A 20,587-nucleotide genomic window follows, 5' to 3' on the forward strand; every position below is an offset into this window, starting at 1 on the left:
GTGCGGCCCCCCCCCCCTCTTGGCCCGGGGGTTTGTTGTGTGCCCTTTTGGCCTTCGTCCTTGATTTTGAGAGCAAGTAGGTATAAGAAACAACATCTGATTAAAAATAACTAATGTAGACTTGTTTGTTTGGTACTTAATTTGAAACCCTAACTCTGGAATTGAATATTTCAACCCTCATTACCCTGGCACGGTTCGTTGTTTTTAATGCCAAATTTTGCATGCAAATTAGTTAAAATTTAATAACCCAAGTCAGTTATCTGAATCGGGTGTGGTACGTCTTTATAAAGGCCAGGCACTGTTTTCGCAACAGATTTAAAAATAGAAAAGTTACACTTGATCGCACAATTTGAAGATAGCTCGCGATGTAGAGCAAAAAAAAAGTCTAAGTGTGAGTTATAAAATGCTGGAGGGAAAAAAAGGTTTTGAGATTTGTTTTGAAGAAAAGTTTCCCCGAGGTGCAATTATTTGATGATAATACAGTAACAGGTTAAATATTATGAAAAGTACACAACTGTTTTTTTTTTTTTGTTTTTTTTTTTTTTTTTTTAAGTTTTTTTTATTTTTTTTTTTATTGAACACAAGAACAAATAAATACAGAACACAAGCATAAGACAGTCAGGGTAAATAAAATGTGACATTACATTGACTTAGTAACAGGGGATTCTAAAAATAATCTCATAATATTTTTAAACATGTTAAGACTTTGTTTTTATCAATGTCAATGAAGATTCTAAACAAGCAAATTCAACTAAAAATACTTAAATATTGGGGTGAGTTTAAACTTTTTGTTTATGTATAAAAATTTTGACAGCACAATATGAAAACTAAAAGTATTCAAGCCTTGAACATTATTTTCATAGTACACAAGAATATCCTTTAAAGAAAAAAAACGTATTTATCCTGTACAAGAGAGAGAAAAAATGAATCTGCCATTCCTTCCAAAATTTTGGGTAATTTTACAATCAAAAAACAAATGTGTTACACACCTCTTCTCATTTTACAAAAAGTACATAAAAATCATCAATATCAGAGATCTTGAAATTATGATTTACAGGGTCGATGGTATGCAAATTTTAAAATGTATTTCTTAGTTGTGTTATTTGTACAATATTAAAGGGGATAAACCAAGCAGTCTTCAATAATTTATACACTAATAGAGTTCCAAAAGAATTATTCCTTAGGGTTATTTTATTTTTGTTTTTGGAAAACAGTATAAACTATGTTTGTAGCATTTTTTACCAATCAGTTCAAGACCGTTTTAAAATTAAATTTGGTTTTGTCATTAATATAGAGTTGTGTGGAATATGATTTAACCAGCTATGAACAAGAGTAGGAGGAATAGCTTTGAATGACCAAGTTAAATTCCTTAACAATGCACAGGGAAATTTGGATTCGCATGAATTGTTTCATAAGTTAAAAGATTCACCAAAATTATCAAACATATTCCTAAGCTGATAATATCCCTGTTAAACCAATCCTTAAAAATAAAGATCTATTGGCAAGCGTTATACTGTTTATACAAATAGGCAGTGTGAGCGAGAGAAATTGTGTGAATAGCAAATTTTCCAAGCTAAAAGCACTTGCTGGTGGAATTTTGACAAGTTAAGGGAGTTTAGAAATATAAAGTCACAAATTAACAAAATTCTAAGCACCTATTTGTGTTATAAGATGACTGTGTTTGTGGGTGTGGTTCCAAAGGAGTAACGATTTAATCAAACATTTTAATCCAATTGGTTGTAAAAGGTCTAGTTACGTCTTCCAAAATAAAGTAGTTCCAGACCCCTTCAGCTTTCCTATTAGTACGAACCCTTTTCTTCAGTCTTTGAGATTTATTTTTCAAATAAAAGAATAAAACAGGATTATTGATATCTTAGAATAAGAGCTTAACATATAAGATAGGGAGGGATAGACAACAATTGAGATAAGCCTTCTTGCTTTACCTAATAGGGAAAGGGACAATAAACAGAGAGATCAGTTGTAACACAAAGTTTAATAACGCTTTGGTCTTTTTCATCTAGAGGAGAAATTTAAGCGTTGTCTCTCGGGAAACATCTTTTGTTACAAGAATTCCTAGGTATTTGGAAAGAGGATTTCACGGGAATATCCACTAATAAATTATATTAAATTGTGTAAAGGGAAGGATTTCACATTTGGATAAATTTAAGTTAGGCCAGAAGCCTTAGAGGAAGCTATTGATAGAAGAGGGGCCATGAGCTAGGGATAAGAGATGAGCTCTTTAAAAAAATAAGGACATTGTGTCATATGCCAATTATGAATAATTTTCGATTTCTTTACTAACAATTTGGAGACCTTGAATGGCTTCAGTATTAACATTACCAATGGATGATGAATTCGACAACCAACAAAAATAAAAAGGGGGAAGTGGACAACCATGGCATACTCCTCGAAGTAAATGTTAAAAATCTTGTAGAGGTGGAATTATTAAGTATTACAGAACTATTAATATCATTGTTAAAACAGTTTTAAATACCCAGCTAAAGAGAATTTATTTACGAATCAAAAAGCGTTATACTTTTTTAAATCAAAATTCATTATTCAATTATGTCGAACACTTTATAAAAGCCCAAAAAAAGAAATACTTGGCTCCTTCATCAACATTCTCAGCATAATCCAAAAGGTCAAAGCACAAGGTCTAATATTGTTAGTATGTGTCGAACTTTTAAAAAACCGGATTGGTATTCACTAATAATTTATTTTAAACCTTCTCGTAATCGTTAGCAAAATACTAACGTAAATTAATTTATTAATCATAGTTAGAAGAGAGGGGGGGGGGGATGGTCCCAATTTTCTATCAAGTTGGATCTGTAGACGGTTTGCAATTAGCGAAATGATACCTGTGTCATAGTAGTAGTCATTTCGCCACTGTTAATCATCATATACATACTATAAAGAGGAATTTCGGATCAGTTCACAAAAATGTAAGGTTAAAATTTTTTTACTGTCAACCCAGCTATACCTGGGCTTTTCCCTTTTCATTCTTTAACAGGGCATCTTGATCTCAGAAGAAGTTATATTGGATTCACAGGAATCATGAAATTCTTTATCAATAATAGGAATATGTTGATGGACTATTTTAATGAATTCTTCACAATTATATAGATCAAATTTGGAATTATATAGTTCTTTATAAAATGAATAAACAAAGTCAGAAATTGTTTTTTGATCCATACAATGATTCCCATTAATATTTAAAGCAGTTAACGCATTTCTTTTAACATTTCTTTTCTCAAGTGCGAAAAAATAACTTGTATTTTTTTCACCTTATTAATTGTATTTCGCCCTAGAACGAATAAAAGCACCTTTAGCCAAGTCTAAATAGATCAGGTCTAGATGGGATTGAATTGCAACCAATTCAGCTTCTTCCTCCTTAGTAAGATTGTGCTTCTGTTCCAGTATCCCTAATTTATTAATTAATTCTAACTCATTTTGTCTATTGATTTTTTTTAATTCTTTACTACGGTTAACTACAATCTGTCTGACATTATATTTAAAAAAATCCCATTTACATTTAAAACCTTCCTTTACACCTCCCAAAATATAATTTGCAATTTTTTTAACACTATTATTAAAGTATTCATCCTTAAGGAGATTGTAATTAAATTTCCAGTACCCTCTAAGACTAGAATTCTCTTTTGTGCCTGTGAGCCTTAAAGAAATAAGCTTATAATCAGTTAAAGGGGCATATTTATGAACGATTTCCTTGACATATTGCAATGCAGAAGTAGAAATAAAAAACATATCAATTCTAGATTGCAAAGATTTGTCTTTGTTAGACCATGTATATTCGGATATTCCAGGGTTGTAAAATCGCCAAATATCAGTAAGAGATAAATTGGCACATAGAGAAGCTAAGTTTGATTGTGCGTCATGCTGAGAAGAACGAGGAGGATATCTATCACACAAATTATCCAAGCATTCATTAAAATCGCCTGAAAAAATAACATATGAAGCTTGGAATGCATCAAATTTGCATTGAATAATATCAGAAACCTTTGCAAATAAGGACTTATTCAACGTATTGGAATTATGACCATAAATATTACAAAGTATAAATATAGTATTGTCTAATTTCACAGTCAGAATAACCCATCTTCCGTTTTCACACGTCACAGAGTTCAGAACGTCTCCTTTAAATCTGTTCATCAAAACCATAACTCCCGCTGAATGCGAAGTGCCGTGACTGAAAAAAATAGATTTTCCCCATTGAGATTTCCAAAATTTTTCATCCAAGTCTGTAGAATGTGTCTCTTGACAAAAAATAAAGTCAGCATCAGTCCGTTTTAAAAAAAGAAATAAAGCCTTTCGCTTCGTAATTTCTCGAATGCCCCTAACATTCAGTGATGCTATGCTCAGAGAATTAAACTTAAAGTCCATTCCAAAAAGAACTAGAACAACAACAAGAAAAAGGAAAGAAAAAAAAACGGTTTAATTCACAAATTACCAAGCTTCAAGACCTAATGTCTTGAAGCTGAAATTTACTATATTAAATTAGAAACCCTGGAGATGCAGCCAGGCAGTAACATTAGTGAAAAGCAAGGGGGAAAAAATTCGCCCGGCAGTAAGAAAATTTGAAGAGCCTTTTATGAGGTTTTTTCAATCAGAGTTCTCCGGTCATTAGTGTCAATCCTTTGCCCCTCGATGTAGCAGTGGACCACGAAAGTACAGCCCTTTTACCCCCCCTCCTCTCTAGCATTCTTCACCCTCGGGCCACAGGTTTTTCTATTGCGCTTTGTCTTCAGGCTGACAGCAACTCAGAGATGCGTTAGCGCGTGTCCAGGAAAAATCTGGAGTTTTGGCTGCCCTCCAAATCTCGTTCCCGCGGTAACGGCGCATCAGAAGAGAACGACGATGGGGGCGCTATGAATAGGATTTGGTGGTGTTGAATTTGCGGACCAACACGATGATGAATCGTCTAACTCGCTATTGTTTCCAGTCCGTCCTTCACCCCACCGTCACACTACGTCATAGATAGTTATCCGTCGGAGATTTTCACCATCAGCTTCATTTAATCCATGCAATTTGAGGGACCATCGTCAAGTGTAACGTTGAGCCTGCTATATTAGACTTCAAGTCACATTTTCATCCTTTAAAGCTTGCATTTCTTTCTCCATCAGAAGGGATAACCATTATCGTGAGAGTTAACCCGACTGATGAGCTGATACACAGAAGTTGCTAAGCTATCCCGCGGCCGAAGTGAGCTCCGTAGTTTTCTCAATCGACGAAACTTTTAAATGCATTTTATCGAGTTTCAAGCCAAGTGCATGAATAGCTTCAAGCACTTCTGAAGTGTTCTCAGAATCAGGTTTCGCACTGACTCGATTCCTTTTTTTGGCCGGAGAATCATTTTTTTGGGGTGTTTCTGGCAGACTAGGGAAATCGGCCAGGCAACGGGTCTCCAAAACGGACTCACAAGTAAGTTCCATCTCGTTTGCAACAGCGTTATGAGGAGAGGAGTGTTTCCTACTTCTCCTTTTGCCCATCCAAAACGTCTATTTCTTCAATACTATTGAAATGTAAGCGATATCTTCGTATTAAATAAAGTAAAAGAGAAGCTGGGACGTAATTTCCAGCTGCAAACTCCGCGTCTACTAAGGACAGAGATAAAGCATGTCTGATTAGAAGGACGCCATGTTGCCCCCCCCACCCATTTTTAACCAGACATTTCTCAGTCCGCTTGTTTAGTCTGACGTCACCGCTTCCGTGTCCAATCAGATATCACGAGAAAACAACAAAAGGTGCTGATATTCACTCACAATGTGATTATAATACTACCAAAAAATATAATCATAACCTTTAACAACATACCGAAATCACAGATAACCAGACAATGAAAATATAAATAAATTAATATAAAAGTATTTGTATTTGGGGCGCTGTGAGCACGGAGACTGTAGTGTACACCGTGAGTTTGAAAAGGTTTATTCCTTAAATGTTCAAATATAATAAACTGACTGTGCTAGATAAACAAGGCTGCTGAGGCATAGTATTCTCAAGTGCAAGCGAGTCTGACCAGCCTTCAGGAGGTTCAACCCTATAAGACCAGTGCATCTGTTGTAACCTCACTGTCTATTTATACAGTGTATTTTTATGCTCGTTGGGGTCTCTACACTCGTGTTGCAACAGAAAAATATTTGCTTCATCTAGAACATCATCTATCTCCTAGGTCACAGCTGATACAGCAGAATTGTTGTCTCAAGCAGTGCTGATCGATGTACAGTTTAGGGCCTGGCTTAGTATGTTCAATGAAAGAGAGGAAGATGAGTCTACTCCGCCAAAGGCGACAGCATGAAACAGAGGGTTAAGACTGAGTCTGCTTTGCAGAGAAATCACAACCAAAGGCATGTCTGCAGTCTTCAGTGAGGGCTCTCAATGCTGAAGTGAAAAAAGATTTAAAAAACAAACGTAGAAAACTGAAAAAAAAACGTGTACTCCATATCAACAAAAACAGCTTGAATTGGTTAAATATCTTAGCATAAATGATAATTGAGGCAGGATAAAGGCCTCTTCATCATAAAAAAAAACACCTATGGTAGAACCCCATACTTAACATGTGTGTTTTGTTTAGCTAGGTGTAAGCACATTCTAGGTGCTATCTCCTATTACGAACATACACGATAATCAGTGTGTTAGATACTAGGTTAGGGATACATGAGGTCCATAGATGTTAGATTATTTAATCTCATTATTTGATTATATGTATTAACTGTTTCATGAAATTATCATGAAGCAATGGCACTCTAATTCACTAGCTCCGAAGAGTTCTTGACTTAATAACTATTGTTAGGCAAGCACACATATTATGAAAGGACTGTAGGATTCTATAATGGTAAGTTTAGATAAGGTCATAGCGAAGGCATTATGCATATGTTAGTGGGGCACCTAAAAATAGATATCGCTAGATTAAATACCATAAAGTATACATGAATATGGCTTAGTTCTTGTCTCTTTAAGACAAGTTTCTAGCCTTTGCATGCGCATCATTGCATTAATAAAACATGTACTAATATCTACAGCAATAAAATCTCTGTATAGCAGTCAGAACATATGTTTATTTCTTTGGCCCTCCGGAAAGATACCTGTTTTGAATTCAATTTCTTCACTTTAATCTCTTCTTTCATTTCAAATGATTTTAAAACTAGCATCAATTGTAAAGAGACTTACTGACATTATGAGAGGCAATATCCAGTGAATTCCAGAATCTGAACCAAAAAATATCATGCACACAGAATCTGAACTGTAACAAAGGTTTCAGATAAACCTTTTTCTTAGGTTTGCCAAAATATTAACAGAACACCAAGTATTGTTGTGTCTGTTTGTAAGGGTCCACAATTTGGCCAAAAGTGGCTTCACTTGAGTGATGAAATGATTTGTAGCAAAAACCTCATTAAATGTTTCACATTTGACGGACAACAGATGATTGTACCGGCTTGAAACCCATGCAGCATTGCTACTGTGTATATTTATTAATAGCACAGACTGATTTTTTTTAATAGCACGTTCAACATATGTCACACGTACAGGCCTGGTGTGTAATCTCTAGATATGAAGTCAGAAGATGTATGTGTGCAGCTTTCATTAAAGAGGAATTCTTGATTGTACGGCATTCAAGAAGCATGTATACAGTAGTTGCTCCCAAATCAAAAGATCCCGCTTGGCTGTAAATCATCTGTCATTTGTAGGTAGATGACAGGTTTATGTGGTCGTGAAATATGATGTAGATAATTTGATTTGATTGTGTGGTTGAATAATGGAAAGGGCTGCATTAGAAGGTATGTGCTGAGAAACTGAATGATGGCTGAAGCTGTAAATAATGAAAGTGGATGGTTGAGGTGTTGCAGCTGGGGTATCAGTGCCACTATTGCTAGAGAAGGATATAAATGAGGAAGGTGAGAGAAGTGAGACGACCTGAGACTGAGGAGAATGCAGTCTGATTGTGGCACAATGGTAGAAAATGAATAGCTTGTGTACAAACTTAAACGGTTGTAACGTGAGGATGCTACTGCTGATGACACAGGAGAGCTTGGACTCTCTGTGATGGAAGGGGACTTATACTTTCCTCTTTTGTTACAAATTAGGCCATGCGTATATAGTGGTTTTCTTTTTTGCAATTTATGAAATGATTGTATTAACAGTTTTTAAAAACATTCCTACTCTCTCGTTGGTGTCAGCAGTGTAAGATCAGGATTCACATGTGTCCAGCTCTGTGTAGTATGATGAGTTGAGTGAACGGTCAAAAGGATTATCCACCGGGATTCAGTGAGGAAACACATTCAGCTTACTGAAAGGTAGTTCACAACATTCTTTTTTAAAACATAGCATTAGCAATTTCTCCACTAAGATATTTGTGATAAAGTAAATAACACAAAATAATAAATCACAGAGTTCTGCTTCTTTTTTCACTGAACTGTGGTCTAGAGCTTCTTTCAGTGCAGTAATACAGGCTTACACATTTGACAGACACTGGAGAGCATCAATATCATTCAATGAGAGTGTGACAATCAAACATGAATGTGTCCATCTATCTACAGAAATGGGCCATTTACAACATTGAACCTTTTCAAATGAGACTGAAGGAGCTCCTGTAGTAAAGTGTTTTGTTCTTTGTGTCATCAGTGTAAGATCAGGATCACATGTGTCCAGCTCTGTGTCTGTGAAGAGTGACCAGTCAAAGAATGAACCACTGAGATTCAGTGAGGAAACCCCATCAGCTACTGAGCAGGCATTTCATGTGGTTTGTATAAGTGTAATAGCTAATTTCTCCCTATGATATTTGTGGATAGAAATTAATTTAAAAAGCATAAATCGAAGAACAGTATCTGCTTTCCTTTTCATTGAAGTCTGTCTGGAGCTTCTTTCACTCAGTACTACAATTTACACAAGCAGCAGCAAGAAGGCATAACTTCACAAAAAAAAACAGCAAGAGACATGAAATTGTAGCGTCCATGAATTGTTCTGTTCTATTAGTGTCAATAGTTCTCTCTTATTGGATTACAGAAAAACTTAAATTTGTACTTGAGTACGAACCTTCTCTTTAACAGCATTAACTTATAGCTGCAGCATTAACAGCTGATGCTTGCTCTTTGTGTTTGATAAAAAAAATGTAGCAAAAGATTTGTCTAATATATTGTAATTTTAACCACCATTTAATGCCTAGACAGAATTCAGATTCCACCATTTTAACAGGTTGACAATATGAGACATTAGATTCAGACTTCCTGTAGAGATTAACAGAAACAGACAAGAATTTCCACAGAGGACAAACTCCTAGGAATCTTCCCATAAAATAGGTTATGCGGACAAATATATATTTGCATTAATGATTATTTATAACAAATCTAAATGCCAAGGTTACTGGCAAGATTTTCTTGTTTCGTTTTACACATATTTTTAAGTACTGATGCGCGTTTGGGTTGTTTTGATCTGCGTCCTCCCGCCCATGCTATGGTCAGTGTGGATTTGAGTCAATTGTGTTCTTTTGTCTTAAGTTTTTTTGTTTTGCTTTGTTGTGTGGGATCGGGTTGAGAAGAAAATAATTAATTTCTTAAAAAATGCAGCTGGAAGGTTTAAGCAAAATATTACCAGAAAAAGAGGACAACTTGCAATACTTTGTAGGAGGACTTTAATGAGACACAGATGCAGTATGAAAGATAGCATGCTTATCAGCGATCTCACGCTTTACTTACTGAGAGAGATGAGAAGCACGATGGGAAGTTGCACTGATACGTCTCTAGAAAGGTAAGAGACTTGTAAGGGGTCGCTGATAGCGGGGCCATCGCACAGCTGTGTGTCAATCTGTTTTCTTTCTTCCACGATCAATGTTAGGAGACTCAGAGGGAAGAATCATTTGCTGTTCATAGGCCTCTCATATTATGTGTTCATAACTGCGCGTCTCTTCCAGTGTGACAGACTTCCACATTATTCTTCTGTACACCAAGAGGACTTGTTTATTCATGAGCTGTTCTTCATTCATCAGCTAAAGTGTAGCCTAAAGAAAGAAGTATCAATGTGTGTTTGAAGGAATTGCAAAGCAAGGTGACTCTACACTTCTGAAGAACATCTACACAGATCTCTATATCACTCAGGGTTGTAGTGAACAGGTCAATACTGAACATGAGGTGAGACAGATTGAAGTTGCTTCCAGACGTCATGAATCACAGGAGATACAGGTTGAGTGTAAAAATTTGGTTTGAAGCACCTGAACAAGACAAGCAGATCAGAACTGTACTGACAAAAGGAGTTGCTGGGCATCGGAAAATCAGTCTCTGTGCAGAAGTTTGTTCTGGATTGGGCTGAAGGAAAAGAAAATCAAGATATCAGCTTCATATTTCCTCTTCCATTTAGAGAGATGAACTTAAAGAAGCAAGAAAAACTAAGTTTGATGGACCTTATAACTCAGTTTTTCCCCAGAGACAAAAGGACTGACCTTACAAGAAGAAATCAATTCAAAGTCTTGTTCATTCTTGATGGATTGGATGAATGTCGCACTTCCTGTGAACTTTAAGGATAATGAGACGTGGTCTGATGTATCATCACCAGCCTCTCTGGATGTTCTCCTAACGAACCTCATCAAGGGAAATCTGCTTCCTTCTGCTCTCATCTGGATCACCAGCAGACCAGCAGCTGCCAGTAAGATTCCTCTTGACTGTATCGAACGGCTGACAGAGATACGAGGATTCAATGATGCACAAAAGGAGGAGTACTTCAGAAAAAGATTCACTGATGAGAATCAGGCCAAAGAAATCATCGATCATGTTAAACAATCAAAGAGTCTCTTTATCATGTGTCACATCCCAGTCTTCTGCTGGATTTCAGCCACTGTTCTCCAGAACATTTTAGAGGAGAAAAGAAATAATGTTGTGAAAAACAATCAGGCTGATGATGTCTCCGAAACACTGCAGGAGTCAAATACTGAAGACACTCCTAAGACTCTGACACAAATGTACACACACTTTCTCAGATTTCAGATCCAGCAGAGCAGACGAAAGTATGATGGAGAACATACACCAGATGTTTCCTGGGATAAAGATGCCATCTTTTCACTGGGGAAACTGGCATTTGATCAGCTGGAAAAAAACAATGTGATCTTCTATGACACAGATCTGGAAGCCTGTGGTATTGACGTCTATAAGGCATCAGTGTACTCAGGCATGTGTACCCAGATCTTTAAGGAGGAAACAGGGATCGTTCTTGGTACCATGTACTGCTTCGTTCACTTGAGCATTCAAGAGTTTATTGCAGCTCTTTATGCACATCTGTTTCTAGACATAAAGAGAAAAAGTATATTTGTTCATCAGTCTACAAAACAGGAAAAACAAAAGTAAAAACCATGATTGATTTGCTCAAAGACTGCAGTGGACAAGGCACTAGAGAGTGATAATGGACACCTGGATCTTTTTCTACGATTCCTCCTTGGTTTGTCACTCCAGTCCAATCAGAGGACTCTGTTGACCACAGAAAAATTAGAATACAGTTCCAATCAGGTCTTTTTGACACAGAAAAATAGAAATGAGCAGAGCAAAAAGGGAAATAGTTCAGTACATCAAGCAGAAATTAGAATCTAATCTGTCTCCAGAGAGATCCATCAATCTGTTGTACTGTCTGAATGAACTGAACGACCAAACTCTGGTGAAAGACATTCAGACCCACCTTAGCAAAGGAAGTCTCTCATCTGCTGATCTTTCACCTGCCCAGTGGTCTGCTTTGGTCTTTGTGTTGTTGACATCAGAGGAGGAGCTGGAGGAGTTTGAGCTTCAGAAATTCAAGAAATCAGACGAGTGTCTCTTTAGATTATCAGCAGTCATCAAAAACCTCCAAAAGAGCTCTGTAAGTTATTTAATATATTTTGTCATGTTTTGTTCTCATCTTAAAATTACATTAATCTACATTGATACTAGGGGTGAAACGGTTCAACTTTTTCATGGTTCGGTTTGTATCACGGTTTATGGTCATGGTTTCGGTTACAGTTCAGTATGTGCTATGTTGAGGGAAAAACTATACTTTCAAACAAAAGTAAAGAAAATAAGAATATTCTATCTAACTACAAGAAACAGCAAAAATAAATACAATGGAGATACAAATAAAAGATTTTTAAAAGATTTGTAAAAGATGCAAATAAAATAAACAGCAATTTTCAGTTTTTTTAGGTAGGTCTATCATTAGTTTTAAGGTACAGAAATTGAATAAAGTAATCAAATGTAAAACAGCATTGCATATTTGACTATAAATTAAAGATTAATCTTTATTAAAGTTACAAAAGCTACTTAATTAAGAGCAGTGAGTGATTTCTCTGTTGTTGCTGTTCGATTAATATTAAGAGAATGCACTGATCCAGTACGTTCAGCCGGCTATGTCTGCTGTAGGATACTTACCAAGACGTGCTTTTTGACATAATTTTTGTGTGAATTTCTCCATTCAAACACAATACTTCAGAGAGAGAGCTTAATATTTGAGCGTGTTCTGAGACGCGGGTTTGCACGCTTCGGATGAGTGCACGCACAAATCTTCTCACTGCTCGTGCGAGCTCGCGTCCTCTGGCTCTTAAATGTTTAAACTGGCAAAGCTTAAATGAGTTTAATTTAAACACAGATATCAACGTGTGCTGTTCAGGTCTCACCTGTGTGTGTGCTATCAGCATCCGGGTCATGAATGACTGCTCATAATCAAGCATACGGCATTCGCATTGAACAAGAGTGAATGGTTTGTACCATTTTTTTTTTTTATTTTGTTTTGTTTTGTTTTTTTTCATGGCTGTTGTTGTAATGTACTGGTAAGCCAGAATCCATCAGCAGAAACATACATTAGCCGAACCCTGTATATTACAGATGCGTTGTCAGATTTAAGTTGAACCGCGGTCCTAGCGCATGGCGAAGCGTTTGTGGAGAACCGAACAGTTCAATTTTTTTCAGTGAACCGTCCCACCCCTAACTAAAAACTGCAGTGCTTTGGAATTAAAGTGCAATGCTATTTTATTAGATTTACATGGGTTTTATGTAAAAATGTCTATTTTCAGCAAAACAAGCTGTTTAGTTAGCTGCAGAAGAAACATACATGTTATTATAAAACACATTGTTCCATAATTATTTCTACTCCAATATGCAGTTCAACTTCTACAACTTCTGCTATAAAGGAGATCTACTCTTGCATAACCTCAATGCATAGATTATTAACCTCCAGTTTCTCCACCTCAAGACACTCATCCAGATAATAGAGCAGCACTTTTAAAATATACCATCATCGCTATTAATGATATAAACCTATTTTTCATTTACATATTTTAAGTTTTATTCAAGCATTCTACTTTGTTTTATATAGGAAATTTGAATCAATACAATTCTAATATATATATATATATATATATATATATATATATATATATATATATATATCTATTATATATATATATGCTGTATATTAACTGTTCATGTAAAAATAAATGCCATAAATGTATTTTTTGTATTTAACAAATGTATTACATGTATCTGACTCTGTGATTTTATTTATTTTTCTTGTAGGTTAAATGATTGTGGCTTAACAGACAAAAGCTGTCCAGCTCTGGCTACAGTTCTTGGATCAGATACCAATCTGAAAGAGCTGAACATGAACAATAATAATCTGCAGGATTCAGGAGTGGAGCTCCTCTGCACTGGCCTGAAGAATATAAATTGCAAACTAGAGATACTGAGGTAAGTTTTGTGACAATCATTAGTGTTTGGTTAGAATTCAGATCCATCTGTTAACATGGACCTCGTTAATTTGCCACAGAATTGAGGACAGAACTACTTCAGCTCAGTGAAATTTGCAGGCTTTAATTCCAGCATGAACTCTACATTCCAGGGCCCTCATTTATCAACAGTGCATACACACAGATGTGTGTGTAATGAGTGCATAAGTACAGTTTCACGCAAAGTGTGGGATCTTCCAACTTGATCTATCATCTTCCACTGACCCCCCCCCCCCCAGGAAACAAGACTAAATATCTTTTTGCTTATATAGTAAATGCATCTTGATTTAAGAATTTTTTGATATTTTAACTAGAAACAAGACAAAGATAGTAAGTAAGATAAGCCTTTTTTTATTTGCCGTGCAGCTGGGAAGTAGTTTGAAATGTAGCTATAGTGTCATTGATCTTGCTTTGCTGGAAGATTAGACAAAACATGCGCTGTGCAGAGAACGTGTTTTCAAAGAGCGCTGATCTGTTTAGTGAGAGCACAGAATGGCTTCTCAGTCAGTACTGCTTTCTTTTTCTATGATTTCGGTGAGGACATTATACATTCACGTGATTTATAAAGGGAGGTGTTGTCACCATATATGGTTTATTGGAGGTGTTTCTGAATGAAAATGAACATGAACCTTGTTGTTTAAGTCTAGATCTAGGCACGATGAGTAGACAGAGATCACTGGATCTCAATGTTCTACACGAGTGAATCAGATCTCTGCTCTACTGCAGGATAAACACTGTACACTCTACACACTGATGTACGTTTTTTCATTGTTACAAGGACATTTTTAAATTCTTGTTGCTGGGTGTTTTTTATGTGTCTTGTATAAGAAATTGCTGACTGAAAAAAACATATGTGACTTTTGTAATGTGGTTATCATTAACATCACCAGTATTTGTCAACTGTCAGCTAAAACATACTGGTAAATATTAAGATTAAAACTGAAGTGTTTTCTCTTTATGCAGTCTGAAGAACAACTGTATCACAGAAGGAGGGTTGTCGTGTTCTGGCTGCAGCTCTAAATTCAAACCCTTCAAATCTGACAGAGCTGGTTCTGAGTGAGAATGAACTAGGAAACCAAGGAATGAAGATCATCTTGACTCTGTTTGAAAATGTACAGTGTAGACTGGAAAAGCTGAAGTAAGTATTTTAAAAGTGTATCCCATTAATTACCCAGACTCCAGTGACCCACCTCAGTTTAATAAATTTGAAAATATTTTACACTTCTCATCAGGACTGCACAATTAATCAAAATAAACTCGACATTGTGATATGACTTAGTGCACTTATCAAATCACAAAAGTCTGCAATTATTTAAATATACAGTTTGCAGTGCCACATGCTTAAGAGTGAAGTGCATTTACATGTGAGCAGATCATGAGTTAGTGTCAATAAATCTTGTTCTTCAACCAGTACCCTCCAACATTTAGCATCAGCACACTGGAGAAGAAGCACCATGGCTTTAAAATTCATATCTATTGTTTTCTATGTGTGTTCAAACACTGGTGAGTTTTAATTTGTAAATTGTGCAGTCCCGGAACAAAGCTGTGTAACGGATCTGGCATGTGATTAGAGGAGGAAGAGGTAACCGAGCATTCGTGCATCACATTAGTGACCAGTTTAAGTGATAAGTGTTCATCAGTTGCTTTTATTGGGGTTCGTATGCTCATAAAAAACCTGGGAAAGCCATGAAATTTTAAACCAGCAATTTAATTTCACAAATCTATGTATAATAGAGTTATATTTAATCAGGTCCTGAATTTCAGTGGTGTATTGTGTGTATATCGCACAGGGGCACCTGCAGGATTTCTTCCGAGTTTACCAGTTGTTTTCTTATTTATTTTTTTTTTCTTCTGAGGACCAAATGATCAGTGAGAGAGCAGAACGAATGTCACATGTTTTAAATTTAACAAAATGGGAAAATATATCTATCAAGTGCATGCTCACAGAGGAAAACAACAGAGAACAAAACAGTGTTGTCCCGGTTTTTATCTGACAGTTTATCAGAATTACCGGCCCGAGTCCGACCTGAGCCCGTCTTTTTCCCTCTTCTCCCAAAACAGCTGTTTCAGCTATTAAAATTGTTCAGTTTTGTGTGTAATGGAAAAAGTGATTATAATTAATTTTTTTTTTTTTTTTTAATAAGGTTATTTAGAAAAACATTTGGAGCATTTTTTGTTCATTAAATGTATTTTTTTTTTGTTTTTTTTTTTTATACAAAGTAATGATAAGTAATGACCAAGTGTCCTGCAACAGACAGTGAGATGATCATAGCCTATGTTTGATCAATTAAGCCTTCTCAAATCATCACGACAGTATAAAACAGTTCAATATCACAATGCTAGTTTAAATATTTATCCTAGATAAATGTGCACTGTTAGGCACTTTCAATTCATGATTTATTTTTTGTAGACTTTCAGACTGCAGTATCAGTGAAGAAGGTTATAAAGCTCTGTCTTCAGCTCTGAGATCAAACCCTTCACACCTGATAGAGCTGGATCTCACAGGAAATGATCCTGGACCATCAGGAGTGAAGCAGCTCAGTGATTTACTACAGGATGGACTCTGTTCATTAAAGACCATCAGGTGAAAAAAAAACCTTAAAATATTTAAATAATCATCTGTATGAAAATACATAGTAGGGTCAAATGCACCATTGTTGAATAGGAATGACATGAAATGGAATTAAAGGGGTCCTATTATACACTTTTACAAGGTCTGGATTTTGTTTTGGGGGGGTGTACTAGAACAGACTCTAATACTAGGTTGTTCAAAAAACACATTTTTCACATATTTCACATTATTACAACACCTCTCTCCCCAGTCTGGCTTGAACGCTTGAATAGTTCCTGTATCAAATGAAGGCCCGCCTTCTGAAATACGAAATGTGCTGTGATTGGTTAGCTGGGCCAGTGTGTGTTGTGATTGGCTACATTCTGCACCTGGTCAGGAAATGTCACGCCCCTTACCTGCCTGTGAGCTTCAGTGTAAATATTGTGTCAAAATCAAATCAATTTGAGCGTGATTTAAACCCGGATGATTGTAAGGTCTGTGTACTTTTGCATACATTTGTTTTTAGTTTTTTAACCATGACGGAAAAAAATAAAAAAAAGAACGGTTATTGCATCTTTAAATGCTATGTTGAAAACCAAAATTGAAATTAGAACTGTAAAAGTAAAATATTGACTTCTTTTCAGATTTTTGTTAATGATTTTTCGCACTTTTAATGAACATTTGAAAAATGCACAAATTAATATAGAAAAATTTCTATTTTAACAGGTTTTCTTTGGCCAAATTTAGTAATGCTTCTCCCGCACATTCAGTTGAGAACTAGAGCCGTCTTTGGAACAATTTAAAGACTTGATACAAATATTATTTAAAAAAATAGACATTGCAGAATCCTGGGAAATCTATCATGAAATTATATATTGGGATATAATTTTGTCACAACTTTGTGTGCTATATCTGTACGTTATTGGAGAGGACCCATGCATGGTCGCTCAATTCACATACAGTAGGCTAAACATACCTTCTACATCTTGACATATATTTTGCCCTGTTCACTGATAGTGGCATCCGCATAATGCCGCGTTTAGGCTACAGGGCTCTAGACTCATTCTTCCCACTGGTTGCTGTTTTTCGACTTTCTCAGTTGATCACAGGAGCACATCATTTGGTCGGGGTTGTTTTTTTTGTTTTTGGTCGGGGTTGGGATTTTTTTTTTATTCAATGTTTGATTATTCATTCAATTGTGTTGTTTAGATGTGTTTAGGGCTTTACGATTCCTCCAGAGCACGCGTAGATCTACGATGATTTTCAAGTGCTACATAAGTTACGATGCTTTTGGGAAACAGACCTTAATATTAAGATCAGTTGTACGATCGTTTTTATGAACTTCTTAGTTTTACGAAGCTTTTGGGAAATGCAGCCCTGTTCTTTTTCATCAATATTACTTGTTTTAAATTTTGTGAATGGGAATTCCTCTTTTGTTGTGTTATAAGCCGGACTTTGGACACTTTTCACTTCGAATTTGTGTTCTTGGTGTCACGTTTTACAAGAAAAGATAAGTGCCTGTTTTGCTTCTATACACTTTTCACTTTTTAAGACTAAAACAAAAGTTTGATTCATTGTTATACTTAAAAAGCACAACAACAAACAATGACAAACTAGATAACGTTTATTAACAAAACTAATAAGATGAGGCATGACTCCACATGCTGTTATATACACCGAATAATAAATTACAGAATGTTTAGCAAACAGTGAGGAATAAAAAAAAAAAATAGAAAGACAGAAAGCCTCCATGGCATAATGTGAGGTAAACAGCAAAGATAACAAGCTTTTTGAAAACAAAAAGAAAAGTGAAAATAAACTGGCTGTCGGTGACAGGACTTGCATGGATTTTTTTTTTTTTTCACAAGAATACAACCTTCTCTGGTTTATGAAGTGGTCTTTTATTTTATTTTAGTGTGAAATATAAATCCGCCATATTCCGTTATTTCCTCGATATTTGCGTAGTTTTTGCCGAGCACTGCGCACACCTTCGCGCTCGTGCTGACACGGCAAATATAAAATAGATTTTGAAAGCGCCTCTCTTCACATGATCAGTGAAATCTGACTCCTGTTACAGTGTGCTTTGGATCAGGGCAGACCATGCACTCGCACAAAAGCGACCACGTCAAATCTGAACTCGCACATTCTTACAAAATTGTAAAAAAAAAACGACCATTTTGGTTGCAGTCTACATGCAGATGTTTGCAGCAGCTGTCACTGGTCCAACAGCACAATGAAAACTAAATTTACTGAAATTCTGAATAAATTGGCCAAGAAAGCATGCTCTGCGCTCCCTATAATAATTATAAAGCTGTCATTAATTTCAGTTTATCTCAATCTCACAAAAATCAGTTATAATCAATGAGGCTTGACCACAGGAGCTATGGGTTTAGAGAGACTGAATCTTAGAACTGCTTCAAACAAATCGTTTGAGAATCGTTGGAAAATGTGGTGATATTAAATGCATATTCTGAGAAAACGAAAGGGTTGTTTGACCTTGCATGCATGTATATTTTAGAAGACTCCCAAAACAATACAAGGAATCTTAGAAATGGCATAATAGGGGCACTTTAAGATCATAGAAGCTAAAAGTTTTCATAAAGCAGGTATGATGGCCACGTCAGTAGTGCGAGAGGGCCTTAGCGTCTGTATAAATACTCTAAAAATGGTATAAATTAAATTCAGCATTTATATACACATTAAAAAAACAAGCTTTATATAATTTTTACGATTTTGTTAATGAAATACAAATTTTGAATAATGAAAATTAGTTTGTGTCTGTTTATTCTATTCATCTGTGTTTGAAACATTAAAGAAGAAACCGCATTTTCCGTATTTCATTTCTGGGTTAGAAAATGAAAAACGAATGGACGCAAAAGTACACGGACCACGGACCTTGTAAGGTCCGTGTACTTTTGCGTCCATTCGTTTTTCGTTTTTTAACCCAGAAATGAAATACGGAAAATGCGGTTTCTTCTTTAATGGTTCAAACTATGATGAATAGAATAAGCAGACACAAACTAATTTTCATTATTCACAATTCGTATTTCATAAAAAATCGTAAAAATGATATAAAGCTTGTTTTTCAATGTATATAAATGCTAAATTTAATTTCTACCATTTTTACTGTCTTTATACAAACGCTAGCGCCCTCTCGCTCTACTGACGTAGCTACCATAACTGTTTTATAAAAACTTTTAGCGTCAATATTTTTATGATCTTAAACATACTGTACACATACTGGTAAAAATAAATAAATTAATTAATTAATTAATAAAAAATGAAAACCGTATAGCCTGAATGCACTGTAAGTCGCTTTGGATAAAATTGTATGCTAAATGCATAAATGTAAATGTAAATGATCTTAAAGTGCCCCTATTATGCCATTTCTAAGGTTCCTAGTGTTGTTTTGGGAGTCTTCTACAATAGGTTTACATGCATGCAAGGTCAAACAACCCTTTCGTTTTCTCAGAATATGCATTTAATATCACCTCATTTTCCAACGATTCTCAAACGATTTGTTCGAAGCAGTTCTAAGATTCAGTCTCTCTAAACCCATATCTCCTATGGTCAAGCCTCATTGATTATAACTGATTTTTGAGATCGGGATAAACTGAAATGAATGACAGCTTTATAATTATTATAGGGAGCGCAGAGCGCCAATTTATTCAGAATTTCAATAAATTTAGTTTTTCATGATGCTGTTGGACTAGTGACAGCTGCACGCTGCAAACATCTGCATATAGACTGCAACCAAATGGTCGCGTTTTTCACAAATTTTTGAGAATGTGCGAGTTTAGATTTGACGTGGTCGCATTTGTGCTAGTGCATGGTCTGCCCTGCCCCAAAGCATCTGCTCCATACTGTAGCAGGAGTCAGATTTCACTGATCACATGAAGAGAGGCGCTTTCAGTGACTGGTATGGTTTATACTTGCAGCATCAGCACGAGCGCGAAGGTGCGAGCAACGCTCGGCAAAAATGACCGCAAATATTAAGGAAATGATGGAAGACGGCGGATTTGGATTTCACACTAAAATAAAATAAAAGACTGCTTCATAAACCAGAGAAGGTGAACATGTTGGTATTCTTGTGGAAACAACAACAACAACAACAACAAAAACATGCAAGTCCTGTCAGCGACAGCCAGTTTAGTTTCACTTTCTTTTTGTTTTCAAAAAGCTTGTTATCTTTGCTGTTTACCTCACGTTACGCCATGGAGGCTTTCTTTATTATTATTTGTTGTTTGTTGTTGTTTGTTTTTATTTATTTGATTCCTCGCTGTTTGCTAAAC

The 20,587-nt window shown here is 35.8% G+C and overlaps 1 protein-coding gene and 1 long non-coding RNA gene across 2 annotated transcripts in view; one reads left to right on the plus strand and one right to left on the minus strand.

Moving 5' to 3' along the window:
* The window catches only part of LOC109055738 (ribonuclease inhibitor-like), a 536,777-nt gene that overhangs the window by 23,936 nt on the left and 492,254 nt on the right, over positions 1 to 20,587 (minus strand). The window lies entirely within an intron of this gene.
* LOC122141399 lies at positions 11,833 to 14,757 on the plus strand. Its single transcript, XR_006157782.1, has 3 exons — positions 11,833 to 11,847; positions 13,536 to 13,706; positions 14,708 to 14,757. It is a non-coding gene; the product is annotated as an uncharacterized LOC122141399 (long non-coding RNA).

Source organism: Cyprinus carpio, chromosome B22, assembly GCF_018340385.1.
Source record: "Cyprinus carpio isolate SPL01 chromosome B22, ASM1834038v1, whole genome shotgun sequence".
Taxonomy (NCBI): Eukaryota; Metazoa; Chordata; class Actinopteri; order Cypriniformes; family Cyprinidae; genus Cyprinus; species Cyprinus carpio.